The sequence below is a fragment of the Garra rufa genome, chromosome 16 (genome assembly GCF_049309525.1).
Source record: "Garra rufa chromosome 16, GarRuf1.0, whole genome shotgun sequence".
Lineage (NCBI taxonomy): Eukaryota > Metazoa > Chordata > Actinopteri > Cypriniformes > Cyprinidae > Garra > Garra rufa.
In genome coordinates, this window is record NC_133376.1 from 25022688 (window position 1) to 25037626 (window position 14939).

The window sequence follows — 14939 nt, forward strand, 5'->3', positions numbered from 1 at the left end:
ATCGTCCGACCTTTTTTTGGTAAAGGGCGTTTGACTTTCTTTGCACGTTCACTTTGTAAACACTGGGTTGGTACTCCTGCTTATGTCAATTGTGCTTGATTACATAATGTTTGAGTTCGAGCTAGTGCAAGACAAGCATTTGTGGTTAAAAAGTATATAAAGTTGTACTTATCTTAGAAAATGACCAATCGTTCCACTGGATACGACCCTTATTCCTCGCCTGGCATCATGTAGAGTCCATTGAAGCTGCATTAAAATTGAACTTTGGACCTTCAACCCTTTGGGTCCCACTGAAGTCCACTATATGGAGAAAAATCCTGGAATGTTTTCCTCAAAAACCTTAACTTCTTTTTGACTGAATAAAGATATACATGAACATCTTGGATGACATGAGTAAATTATCAGGCAATGTTTGTTCTGAAAGTGAACTTCTCCTATAATCTACATTGAAAAAAAGGTTTAGAAAGATGTTCACTGAGTTAAAGTAGAAAATACTCCAGTAATCTTTGTTGTATTTAAAATTTTGAAAACTAGTTTTTACACTGCAGTACATTCCCCTTTTAGAGAATCCCTGTGTTCCAATTTTCATACTATCCATCCTAAATAATGTGAGATTAACATAAGTGTGTCCCAAAGCATAGTTTGTTGAAGAGTATGCCAAAAGTTCCCAGATGGTCTACTATTTCTGGTAGATTTTTGAAGTGTGGATCCATGCACACACTTGGCTTATATTTGCCCAAAACCTTTGTGCTTTGGCAAAGGATTCAGTTCAGAACTACAAACATGAATAAAAAGCATTAAAACTACAAACATGGCGGGTGTGAGCGCAGAACCTCTGAATGTTTTGAGAGCTTCAAACTGGACTAGCAATAGCTGTACCACCTGACCGCCACCAGGTTCACTTAGGCACTTACTCCAAGTCTCAGGACATGGAAAGTAATGAGTAAAATGTCACGTCTCGGAATCTTGGAATTAGGCCCCATCCGGATTATTGCTTGCAAGGTAAAAGTTTTTCCGGTGACAACAGCGGCCGTACTTAACAAGAATAAGTTTGAGAATCAAAGTCTGTTTTTACAAATTAGATACTATGTTGAGTGATTAAGTTAGTTTTGAGTTCTGGTTTGAATTATTTTGGACCTTGCTGTGCATTATGACTCCCAAAGTTTTTTTTCTTTTGCGATTATTGTTATTATTATTATTATTATTATTATTATTATTAAAGTAATATTGTATTTTCTACTTGCTCTACTTTTTATTGTTAATATGATAGCGTAAATGTACATTGTATCATGTTGTAGAGATGACTCAGATTAGTGGCTTTATTCCTGTTGGATTGGGATTATGTTGTTATATTGAGTTTGTTGTATAAAATTGTATAATTAATTCTTGAAAAAAAATGTGCATTTGGATATAAATGCTGTCATAATTTATCATGTTGTAGTGATTTGAGATAAATGAGTGAATTGAGATAATATGCTTAAATGTACTGTATCAAAATTAAAAAATGAGTAACAAGTAAAAAGTAAAATGTTATTTATTTTTGTTTATAAAACAACAACTTCGAAAACAGACAAAACAGGAATGGTAAGAAGCATTATTTGATAAAAGGGCATTCTAATATAATAGGCGCTGATGTTTTTTTTTTTTTTGTGGGCAGAGCATATCTGGTGGCAGTAAATGGCAGTTTTAAGTAGTAGTCTTTGGAAACCATGTAATAAAAGAATATTTAAAAAAAAAAAATTTCAGTTTACATTTAAAAATTCTGACTTTATTCTCACAATTCTGAAAAAACAACTTGTCATTCTCTCTTTTTCCCCTCAGAGTTTTTAGCCCACACTTCTGGGTTTTTTCCCCTCAGAATTAACAAACTTACAATTGTAGAATTAAATCGAGTTCTAAAGTCCAAACTAGGAGATATAAACTTGCATTTGCAGAGAAAAAAAGGTTAGAATTGTGAGATAAAATACGATAGATACACAGTTGACATTATCGTATGTTCCAAAGCTTCTGCTACACGACTCAAAAACGACCTACTTTTTCTTCACCAAAAAAGTACATACTTGAAGAGCGTAGTATAACATTGGGACGCAGCAAACAACATTAATTTTGATGTGTAGATCCCAAATAATATAATTGATTAAATTGGACAGTCTGTTTCCTTTTTTCCCCAGTGCAATAAAAAATATTGAATTATAGTAAAACTTCCAAAAAAAATTTACATGTCAACTAGTGGGAATGATGCATGGCTTGCCATGCCCTTTTATTCTATTAAGCTCTACAAATGTTTTTAACTTATTCTATCACAATGCACCCTTGCCAGCATTATTTATTCTTTCAAAGCGTTTCATCCCGTTGCTGGCATTACAAAGTTATTAAACTAGATAAGAGGTTAAGATGTGCTCCTGATAAAACCCACACACTGAATGTCCCTCTGAGTGTGAAGATAAGAAAGCAAATGAATGCTGTGCAGAAAGGATGGGAAAGAATTAATAAAAGAAGAGAAGTGAAGCTCTTCAGTATGTGCCTCAACTGCATGTCAATGCTCTTTACAAAGAACAGCCATCAGTCATGAGTAAACAGACACGTTTTATTATTACAAGAGTTATTTTGTGGCCTTTCAGACTGTTGGAATTATTATACAGATCTGGAAATTTTGGTCTGATAACACTGAATTTCAATTACAGGGATGTAGGGGTGCAGACGGCAAGGTCTGATTATCACTGTGATAGGCTGAGGGTTGACATGCTCAAAAGAGACGACAGGACGATGTAAAAATGTATACATTTTGTACAGAGACAAATGGAGATGACACCTTTAGGAGTGAAACCTTTGAAAGAATGTCCACATCAATATGCCAAGCGATTATCAATCTGTTGTGCCGGCGAAAGAAAGCCACACCAAGGAGAGGTCGTGAAGGCACGTTGTGAAGAGGTGTGACAGTTTGAGGAATGAGAAGAGAAAATGACTGCAAGAATGCAAGAGCAGTGTGGAGAAGATAAAGAGGGAGGGATAGAGTGCACATAGGTTGAGACAGATGGCAGAGGAAGCCCTTGGGGTGTGGCTGCCAGTCTGCAGTCATGGGATTGGTTGCTCTGACAGCCTCCATCATCGTCACCTGCATCTTCTGCTCTGAGATCAGCCTCATGACTCAGCGCTTCCTCTCATCCACTATACAGGACAGCTTTGGGATTCCCACTTTAGGGATATACAATATGTCACAAAAGTGAGTGCACCCCTCACATTTCAGCAACCAAGTATATCTTCTCAAGGGACAATACTATAGAAATGAAACTTGGATATATTTTAGAGTAGTTAATGTGCAGCTTGTATAGCAGTATAGATTTATTTTCCCCTGAAAATTACTCAACATACAGCCATTGTTGTCAAATGGCAACAAAAGTGAGTACACTCTAAGTGAACTTTTATATATTGTGTTAGCACCATTGTTATCTGGCACTGATTTAATCATCCTGCACAGGCTGTTCCTGGGATCCAGTAATTTAGTGCTTGGACAGGTTGTCTTCAGCAAACTGTTTGCGGGATTTTTCGTGAGCCAACTTCAGATGAGGCTTCCTTCTAGGATGACGCCTATGCAAACTGACTTGTTGCAGTGTGCGCCATATGGTCTGAGCACTGACAAGCTGACCTTCTACTTCTGCAACCTTTAAAGAAATGTTGATCCACTGGTTACAATTTACTACTGCGTGTTTTCTGCGTAAAAAATAAGGGTCGTTTTTGGCTTTAGTCTAAATAGCAGAAGGGCTTATTGAAAAATGCACATTCATTCTCTGCCAGCAGATGCCAGGTATAAAACCGTTTCCTCAGTAACCGCAGTAAACAAAGCAGCGCAGCACCTGGCCTTGAAACCTCCAGCGCTCATAACCATTACCTTTTAAAGTGGAAGCTATATCTCAGTTTACATATATTTAGTTTTTTTTTTCACCGGAGTACCACCTGAGTCTTCTCCTCCTACTTCTACCAGTGATCTGTTCCGAGGTACCTGTGCAGATATCAACAGCATCACTGGATTGTAGGTTGCCAAGTTAAAGGAGTAGTTCTCTTCCAGAACAAAAATTTACAGATAATGTGCTCACCCCCTTGTCATCCAAGATGTTCATGTCTTTCTTTCTTCAGTCGTAAAGAAATTTTTGTTTTTGAGGAAAACATTTCAGGATTTTTCTCTATAAAATTGGAACTATATGTTGCCCCAAGTTTGAACTTCCAAAATGCAGTTTATATGCAACTTCATACGATCCCAAATGTGGTTATAAACGATCCTAGCCGAGGAAGAAGGGTCTTATCTAGCAAAGATCGGTTATTTTCATTAAAAAAATACAATTTATAAACTTTTTAACCTCAAACGTTCATCTTGCTCTCCCTGAGCTGTATTCTGGGTTAAGACAGTTAGGGTATGTCGAAAAACTTCCATTGTATTTTCCTCAACTTCAAAATTAATAATTTCAAAATCATCCTGCATCGCTACGGAAGTACCGACCCAGTCTTTGCAATATTAAAATGCAAAGAAGATCAAACACCCTTAACAAAAAAAGTAAAACGGCGATTTAGGACGATTTTGAATTTGAAGGCGAAAATGAGACGGGAGTTTTTCGACATACACTATCTGTCTTTAACCAGAAAAAACAACAACTGTTCAGGCAGAGCGAGAAAAGATGAGCATTTGACATCAAAAAGTATATAAATTGTACTTTTTTAATGAAAATAACTGATCGTTTCGCTAGATAAGACCCTTCTTCCTCGGCTGGGATCGTTTACAACCGCATTTGGGATTGTTTGAAGCTGCTTTCAAACAGCATTTTGGAAGTTCAAACTCAGGGCACTATTGAAGTCCAGAGAAAAATCTTGAAATGTCTTCCACAAAAAACATAATTTCTTTATGACTGAAGTAAGAAAGACATGAATATCTTGGATGACAAGGGGTTGAGTACATTGTCTGTAATTTTTTTTTTCTGAAAATGAACTTCTCCTTTAAAGGGACAAATGGGTTGAAATTTGTATGTGTCGATTGTGTGAAAAGGATGCATTTCATACAAGATCTGCCAACTGGACAACCATAAAATATGTTGACGTGATTATTCCTATAATAAGGTTTGGGCCATACAAATTACGGGAGTTTTAGCTAAGGCGAACGTAGCAAACATATATAAAATATGCCCAGTGGGATTTTTTTATAGAAAGATTAAAAATACAGGAAAATATTTAAGCGGGATGATAGCGGGATAGACTGGTAAAACACAGGAGAATCCCGGGAAAAACAGGAGGGTTGACAGGTATGGTTTATTCCTGTAGTGGCAAATCTGAATTTTAAGCTGTCATTACTCCAATCATAAGTGCCACATGATCCTGTAGAAATCATTGAAATATGCCGATTTGCTGCTCAATTTTTTTTTATTATTATTATCACATTTGTGCTGCTTGATATGCTTGTGGAAACTGTCGCATTTTCAGGGTTCTCTGATGAATAGAAAAAAAAAGTCTTTACTTTAGCTGCAGAAAAGTATTACTTTCTTACAAAAATGAAACTTTCTTTCAATGTGAGACATATTTAAAACAAATATTTACCGTTATGAAATTCCTGGAAATAAAAGCAGTTGAAAGCAGTTAGAGCACTTTAATTATTGATTGCTAGGCCTATCATAAAAGACTGAAGAGACTCTCAGTATAAAGAAAAACGTTTCTAAGAAAAAAAAGCCTACCCTATAACTTTAATAAATATGCAATCAAATGAAAACCAAGACTACTGCGGTTAGCGAGATGAGCACTGTTTAGCTTGTTGTGTGTTTTATGTCTGTTCTCTATATCTCAGGTAAGTGTACAACATCTTATGCTTTTCAAAAATACAATTCTGTTGGTTTAATTTTGGGGTTAATTTTGTTTATTGAGGAAAACATTATTAAGTGCACCTTTAAAGACCCTCACTTTCATCTCATTCTAAGCCTCATTTCTTCTGTGAAACATAAAAGAAGATATTTTGAGAAATGTCTCAAAATATGTGTCAGAAATAAGCTACAACAGTCAATTCGTCATGAAATGACCAGTAATAAGTGATATTTTAAATAGTAAAAAAATATGTCAAAATGTTACTGTTTTGCTGTTCAAACAAGTTCAGGCTTGGTGAGCAGAAGAGACATCAAAAAATCTTACTGTTCAAAAACTTTTGACTGGTAGTGTAGTGTCAGTGCAAGTAGATTAATGTCAGTCTAGATTCAGGTGTGATACACAAGCACCTCATGTAGCCATCTCTCCTTTCACACCAAAATGCATAATGATAGATATAAAATTGTGGAATAAGGGCATACCAGGAAAGTAGAAATGCACATGAAATCAAGAATTCAACAAAATATAAGCTGTGGCATAAAAGAATTACAAATAGTTTATTGCTCTGTCTAGGAAAATTGCCTTCGTTGCATTGTGGACTAATTCTGTTATGTTTTGGGTTAATTATATTGTGTTGTCAACTTTTGTTTGCTTGGTAAATGATGTTGTGTTGTGCACCGCAGGGCCATGGATTCAATTGTTTGGTACTGAGAAAGAAGAGAATACAAAAGAAGAGGGAACAGAAAGGTACAATGTGTCTTAAAGGGTTAGTTCACCTAAAAATAATAATTCTGTTATTGTTTACTCTTCCTCATAGTGTACAGAAAACCTGAATGATTTTTTTATTTTCTTCTGTGGTCCACAAAAGATATTTTGAAATGGTCTTTTTCTGTCTTTCCATAAAATAAAAGTCAAAGAGGGGTCCAATATTATTTATTCTCAATCATACAGGTTTGAAACAACATGCAGAACTTTCATTGTTAGGGTTTCGCTTTAAGTCATTCTAAGGGTCTCTTTAGACATACTGAAATTGTAATTGTATTGTGTTCTGGAGTCTAAGCTTATTTATACAGAAATGATAGACTTGTCAGAAAAAGTCAAAACAATTATCATCCTCCCATTCCTTCTCTTTCTGTCTTGTAACAAAAGCTCTTTCTGTATCTTAATGGTGTCATGATGTGACTCCTCATTGAGGTCTGGTGCCTTGGTATTTTTTTCCTCTCACATCATCATCTCTTCTGTCATTCAGTCGCTCTTTTGTGCATCACGGTGCAGCGCCTCTTATTTCCAGATAAACAGCATGGCTCGCCGGCACACTAACACGGCAGTGCCCAGTCGGCCAGTTCTAATTAATTGCAGCTAATGAGGAGCAACATTAGCATATCAATACTCCCTTCGTGTCTGCTCTATCCAAGCATGGACGACACAGACTCATCTCTAGCAGAAAAAAAGCATATGGTTGATACCTCACAAAAACACCATTAATTAAATAAGCTCCCCTCATGAAACAACCTCTGCTTCTCTGTCTTTCTTTCTTTCTTTCTTTCTTTCTTTTTTTTAATAACACTCATTTGGTCCGCTATTCTTTGTAGCATGCCTCACAGACAGGAGAAAGAATGTGCATAGCTGCGTTTTTCTACCCTATTCTCTCTGTCTTTGAATGGGAAATGGAAATCAATGTGGTTTTTGTATTGTAGAATCTCCCCATCAATACTATGCAGCTGAAAATGATACACTGTTTTCCGAAGGAGCACAAGGCCATTTATTCCAGTACCACAATTTTTAGGACCACTGCCAAATTTGAGTTTTGTTGACGGCAGTGCTTCTGGAGTTTACTGTAGGCAACTGCCTCCTAGGGGGTGTTCCATAAACCAAGTTTACCAAATAAGTCAGGCTTATTTCAGTTAGTCTGACATATTGTCACTTGATTTGGCTCAAAATAAGTCAGACTAACTGAAATAAGCCTGACTTATTTGGTAAACTTGGTTTATGGAACACCCCCCTAGTCAGGTAGAGCTGTTAGTTCTAGTATCAGTACTAGGTACTGTTTGTATTATTCCACTTGTCTGTGTATGTTACACCATAGGTGGTGCCATGTTACTGCTTTTATGAGTGAGTCATTGAATCATTTATTCAGCTGATTCAATAAAAAACACCATCCCATTCAGTAAAGAATGACAGTTCAATTAACCCAATTACAATTAAATGGGTCCTTCAGGTGTACCCTTTAAAAATCCTTAATATGAATGGCCTTTCAAAACAGTGGCCATGATGGTTCTCATTTATCCTGTTTGGACAAGTGTTTTATGAGTGAGTACTTGAATCATTCACTTACCCAATTCACTCAAAAACACTGATTTGTTCAGAAACGAAACGTGATCATCTTTATGAGTAAATAATTGAACTATTCAATCAACCAATTTATTCAAACCACTGAACTATTCAAGACAAAAACAAGTGAAATATTCCTGATCCGAATCTACCTGATCTCATGACGAAAACATACACTGCCCTCCAAAAATTTGGAAACGCCCTTGAAAAGTGGGGTTTTGGACAATATTGGCATTAATCCTTTTTAATTTGTGATAAATTTGCACTGATAAATGACAACACAAACTACGAAAACATATTTTATTACATAAACAGTTTATACATTTATGAAAATATCCACCATTAGCAGCTATTACAGCTCTGGATAATCTGGGCATCCGAGCTGTCAGTTTATTCAAACATTGACTTGATATATTACTCAAAGCCTCCTGAAAGATTGCCCAAAGATGATTCACACTATGCTGATATCGTCTAAAACCACACTTTGCCGGGGGTGTTTCCAAGCTTTTGGAGGGCAGTGTACCTGTGGGAACTTTTTCGTGTGTATGTGAAATACGTACCAATAAGTACATATCACTCCAGTTTCCTGGATTTGCTGGTGTGTTTTGGATCATTGTCCTGCTGCAGAACCCAAGTTCGCTTCAGCTTGAGGTCATGAACAGATGGCCGGACATTGTCCTTCAGGATTTTTTGGTAAACAGCAGAATTCATGGTTCCATTTATCACAGCAACTCTTCCAGGTCCAGAAGCAGCAAAACAGCCCCAGACCATCACACTACCACCACCATATTTTACTGTTGGTATCATGTTCTTTTTCTGAAATGCTGTGTTACTTTTACGCCAGATGTAATGGGACACACACCTTCCAAAAAGTTCAACTTTTGTCTTTTGTCAGTCCACAGAGTATTTTCCCAAAAGTCTTGGGGATCATCAAGATGTGTTCTGTCAAAACTGAGACGAGCCTTTATGTTCTTTTTGCTCAGTAGCGGATTTCGTCTTGGAACTCTGCTCAGGTTTTTTTTCCCAGTCTCTTTCTTATGGTGGAGTCATGAACATTGACCTTAACTGAGGCAAGAGAGGCCTGCAGTTCTTTAGATGTTGTTGTGGGGTCTATTGTGACCTCTTGGATGAGTCGTCACTGCGCTCTTGGGGTAATTTTGGTCGGTCGGCCACTCCTGGGAAGAAATGGCTTTATAACCTTTCCAGACTGATAGATCTCAGTTACTTTCTTTCTCCTGAATTTCTTTGGATCTCAACATGATTTGTAGCTTTTGAGGGTCATTTGGTCTACTTCACTTTGTCAGGCAGATCCTATTTAATTGAATTCTTTATTGCGAACAGGTGTGGCAGTAATCAGGCCTGGGTGTGGCTAGAGAAACTGAACTTAGGTGTGATAAACCACAGTTATGTTTTAACACTTTTTCACACAGGGCCATGTGGGTTTGGATTTTTTTTCTCCCTTCATAAAAAAACCCTTTATTTAAAAACTGCATGTTATGTTTACTTGTGTTATCTTTGATTAATATGGTTGTGTTTTTTGTTTGTTTGTATTTTTTATAATGACAAGGTATTAATATACCAAACTAAATATGTAGTGTTGCACATGTACATATATTTTTTCCCCTAAATCACGTGCTGTGAAAAGGGTCCTTTTAAAAAAAACTGTTATTCATACACATTTTAAATGTTTTACATTCTTTTTTTATACTTTGGCATGCTTATATAAGAATTTAAGAAATCTTGGATTTCTGAAAAGTAGAGCTGAATGGAAGATGGAAATCAATATTGGTGCAGCTCTCTCTAGTTCTTGTCAGAGACAGAACTCAGAAGAATGACACCTGCATGCACTTCCTACAGCATGTTATTCTAAGATTGAACAGGTAAAAAAGAAAAAAGAGGCAGTGATAGCGGTTGAAACAGGTTAGCAGTGGGAAAAAACAAGGGCAAGAAGTCTCATGACACTCAAGCAGGCTGCTTGGGTGTGACGTGACCTTTTCTTCATCTGGGTATTTACTCATCAAAGACTCACTCTCACTTTTAAACAAGCTTAGGGTGGCATGCTAACACAGTGCTTATTAAGTAGCCATCTTGAAAGACTGACTCCCTGTCATGTTTTAATGGATGGCATTTTTGATGCATCTGGCAGGGTGTCTCATTCAGTTTTTCCACTGCACTTTAAAGGCGAAGGAATGGGGACAAAAAGCTGAATTAATTAGCTTCTTTAATTACATGTTATCCAAAACATATTCTCCATGGGCGTAATTAACAACAATTTATTTGGACACAGTTTCTTCTTGAAGGAGGTAATGTTGCTAATTGGAATTATTTTTAAGTTGTGTGTTCAGCAATTATGTGCACTTTTCCTTCTCCAAGACAAGCCATGAGAAATGTACTGTTTCCAATTGCAGATTTAATAGATAAATTTACAAAGTGTTTACTGGTTTTGTAAACGCAATAACACTTGAAAGACCTCTGAAAAGGCAAAATACAGAGACGAGCCCACAGGGTAAACTCACTCAAATGCCTGCTCTTAGTTCAAGGAATTTCATGAATATTCACATTAGTGATAGAAACACTAAAAGACAGAAACAACAAACTGCTTCTTTGTAAGTAGGCTAGAGAATTTGGATTTTGAAAGAACATTTATGATGGTCTCTGATGAAAATTCTGGTAATGCAGCCATTTTCATGAGATTGTTTGGCTGTTGGTAGATTAGCTCTGTGCTTTGCACATTTTTGTTTGATTAGAAGCTGTAGTAGCTAATGAAAAGAAGAAAAAACAATCAGTCAATTAGTCAGCCAAAATATAACCTGGCATGTCAGGATGGCAATGTATTTCACTCCATAGCCTTTTAAACAAGCTGTTAACTGTTATTTAGACAGTTTTCCCCCCATAGGCCACAGTGTTTCATCTGATCTGTTTTGAGTACACTTGAATTCATCATGCTGAACAACCCCTGACCTTTTAAGACAATTGCTTTAAAAAAGCTTTACCTTCATGTAAAGCTTACCAGAAGAGCAAAACACTTATTATGTTTAATTAAACCACTTTTTGTGAGTATAGAAAATTGTCCTTTTGCTGGAATTTGTCATTTGAAGTGAAAACGTCTCTAGGTTACGTATGTAACCATGGTTCCCTGAGAAGGGAACGAGACACCGCGTCCCCTAAGGGGTCGCTATTGGGGAACGCTGCAGCGTGACTCGTGTCTGAAGAATGCATATAGAAAAACTACATGAAATGGCCGGCGACAGCGTATGATGTCACCGCGGTGCGCTCGTCGCTGCTGGTGCGTTACTACCGGGCGACACAGTATAAAGAGCCACCGGTGTAAACACATATCCGCTTCATTGTCTGAAGCTTCTCGTCCGAAGCATGGAAAAAAGCGTAGGGGACGCGGTGTCTCGTTCCCTTCTCAGGGAACCATGGTTACATACGTAACCTAGAGACGTTCCCTTCCGAGGGAACTCTCACCGCGTCCCCCAGGGGTCGCTATTGGGGAACGGTTATACCCACGTCTCCATGCTGAGGGGAGTGCATAGTAGCGAGCACTAAGTGTAAATTCTGTGAAGAATTATCCCTATAGGACGAGGTGACAGCTTTCAGAACGTAACCTCCCCGGCCAAAGCCTGAACTGTAACTCACTTACCTGAATGGGTCAAAGGACCCAGAGCACAGCTCAGGTTGGAATCGGAGATTCCTTCGGAGGAACAGCTAAGTTAATACTTAGACTTAACTAGAACAGGAACTGCCAGTACTACTGAGTCTAGTTCCCTCAGTGAACTGACTCAGAAATAGCGGCTAACAGGCCTGTCCCAAGACAGAGAACGTTCTAGCAGGGGTTATCCTCAGATAACGCACCCTGGATAACAGATGGTCAGGAGATATCTAAGGTGATATCGAGTGAAGTTGGGCCCAGGGAGACCGGGGTTTTAAACCAACACAAAAAATGGGAACGAGGACCGCGTAACCCATACCGTATAGGATTTTAGAAAGAACCAAAAGCTTGGTGGGAACTTACCACTTATGTGGATTTTAGGAGGTGCACAAGGATTCCGTGTGCACTTACCACTATTGTGGAATTCAGAAAGTGCCCAGGGTTTAGCGTGGGACACTTACCCTAGTAAAATGGGATTTGGAGACTCTGTTTTCCCCCATTTTGGGGGTTCCATTGTTAAAGCTCCAGATTTGTCATAGGATGACAAGAATTAAAATAGGGGAGGACCCTCCCTGTATTAGAGAGGGTAGCAATGCTACACCCTATTCAGGACAGACAGTCCTCAAACTGCTAGTCAACTGATGAAATCATGGAGCTACTGACCATCATGATAGTGGACGCAGACGGCGGACAGACCCCTAACCCCGACTTGCAGGGAGGAACATCCGTCCTTAAAAGGCTATACTCTGAAGGGACCCTTAGTGTGAAGGGGAGCATACTAATGCCAGTCCACATGGATGCTTACTAGGAGAAGGTGCTGCTCTAGTAGGACCCTTTCCGCAGAAAGGGGAGCAGCCAAAGTCATTTCAAGGCCCTGAAAAGGGGGAACTCCTAGTTAGTCATAAAGCCTGAAGGGGAGGTGACACTTGACCCGGAAGTCAGGCGCAGACAGGCTCCTAACCCTGGTTAACAGAGAGGAAAACCCGCCTGCCAGGAGGCAGCGCTCGGATTTCACCCTTCTTCAGAAGGGGAGCTTACTCCTCCTGCCAGGAGCAGCGCTCTTAAGTGGAACCCTTTCTCAAAGGGGAGCAATCATACCTGACTCAGGAAGCCTGATGACAGACTCTACCCAACCAAAGGGGAATTTGTCCATACGACAGTGATGCTACTGACGAACCTTGAATTAAGGTGAGCTGCTGTCATTGAAGAGCTGTGAGAGGACCCTTTCCGCGGAAAGGGGAGCTACTAAAGTTACTTCAAGTTCCTGAGAAGGGAGCTCCTGGATAATCATGGGGACAGACTCCAACCCTAAAGGCCAGGGAGGAACGCCCGTCCTGACGAGGGGCGCTCATTGGGGACCCTTTCCTCGGAAAGGGGAGAGCCCAGCTCGTGCGTGAGGCCTGAAGAGTGAGAATCAGCCTGGACAAGAAGGACAGACCCCTAACCCAGATGAACCGGGAGGAGAACCTGGCTCTGTCAACGAGAAATAGTACTCTAAATAAATCCCTTCCGCAGAAAGGGGAGTACTACCTCGGTTAAATCGACCCTGCCCTCGGGCTAACAGGGGGATCGACAGACCCCAATCTAGGTGGACTTATGTTCCTGACTCAACGGAACATAAATCCCCCGGAGCAGGAACTTATGAGGACAGACTCCTAACCCTGAAGGCCAGGGAGGAACGCCCATCCAGCCGAGGGGGCGCTCATTAGGGACCCTTCCCTTGGGAAGGGGAGAGCCCAGCTCGTGTGTGAGCCTTAGAGTGAGAATCAGCCTGGACAAGAGGGACAGGCTCCTAACCCAGATGAACCGGGAGGAAAACCTGGCTTGTCAGCGAGAAGCGGTACTCTGAATAAACCCTTTCCGCGGAAAGGGGAGTACTACTTTAGTTACTGGAGAACTGAGAAATTGCTCCTTGGAGACAAAACTCAGGAGGTGCTGGAAAGAACCTTTGGCTGATAAGATCACTCCAAGATCTAAAGTCCACAGAGAGAGTCTGGAAGAGGGATTCTCAGAAAAAGGCCTGCAAGGACAATGTTAAACATGCCAAGGGCAATCCTAAGAAAGAAACTTAGGGAGCTTACCTTGAAGAGGACATAAGTCCTATGTCTAACATATGCTGAGAGGGTTGTTTACCGCATGACCTGTGGCGTGGATAGGACGAACACTGCCGTAACCATAATCCGTAGGATCAGAGGGGGAGCATCCACCTTGGACTCGTCATGTTTTTCTCTGAGAAGCAAAAACACAACACACAGGCCTGAGACAGTATTAAGTTCCTTTTCTTTATTAAAAGAAAAAATGGATCGTACTCACCCATGAGTGACCTGCATTTAACTCAAACTTAAACAAAAACCTGTTTAAGGAGTTAAAATCCAGACCATCGGTAGTGGAGGTTCTTATAGGACATAAGAACCGCTACGTGCAGGGTGCTCATGTTGTAGGACTCAGACCTGGGCCTTCATGGAGTGAAGGACTTAAAGGCAGTGATCTACTTAGTCCAAGTCACATAAATCCAGAAAGGCCAATGAGTCAGGGAAAACTAACAGATCAGTGAAAGACCCCTGGTTAGTCCTCCTAAAAGCAGCCCAAACCGGCAGAGTGGGCTGTCTACTTAAAACCCTAGCAGGGGAGACAGCACCATCTAGGCAAGAGCTTAAAAAGAACTGTTTTTCTCTTTTTTAAAAACCCCCAAAGGGGAGTAATCAGTAAGCCAACACACAGACATCCGCAGATATTTGTATGTGTAGGAGGTAAAAAAACGACCGAAAGCCTCCAGCCCTAAAGGAGGAAGAATTAACACACAGCTAGCCTCAGACAGCTGTAGTTAATAAGACTGTTCTGCCATAATCATGGTCGAACTAGTCTAGGAAAATCTCCCCCTTTTTATATATACACACATATATATATATATATATATATATATATATACACATACACGCATACATAACATGCAAATGTATATACATATACATACATACATTCATATTATGGCAGTAAATTAAATCCACAATCGCAACGCGCAGCCCATATTCGGCTCCCGTGGGAGCTAAACAAACTCCGCCCAGGACGCCAAAATTCCCTCGGGAATAAAACAAGCAAGGAGCCGCTGGCGACGCCG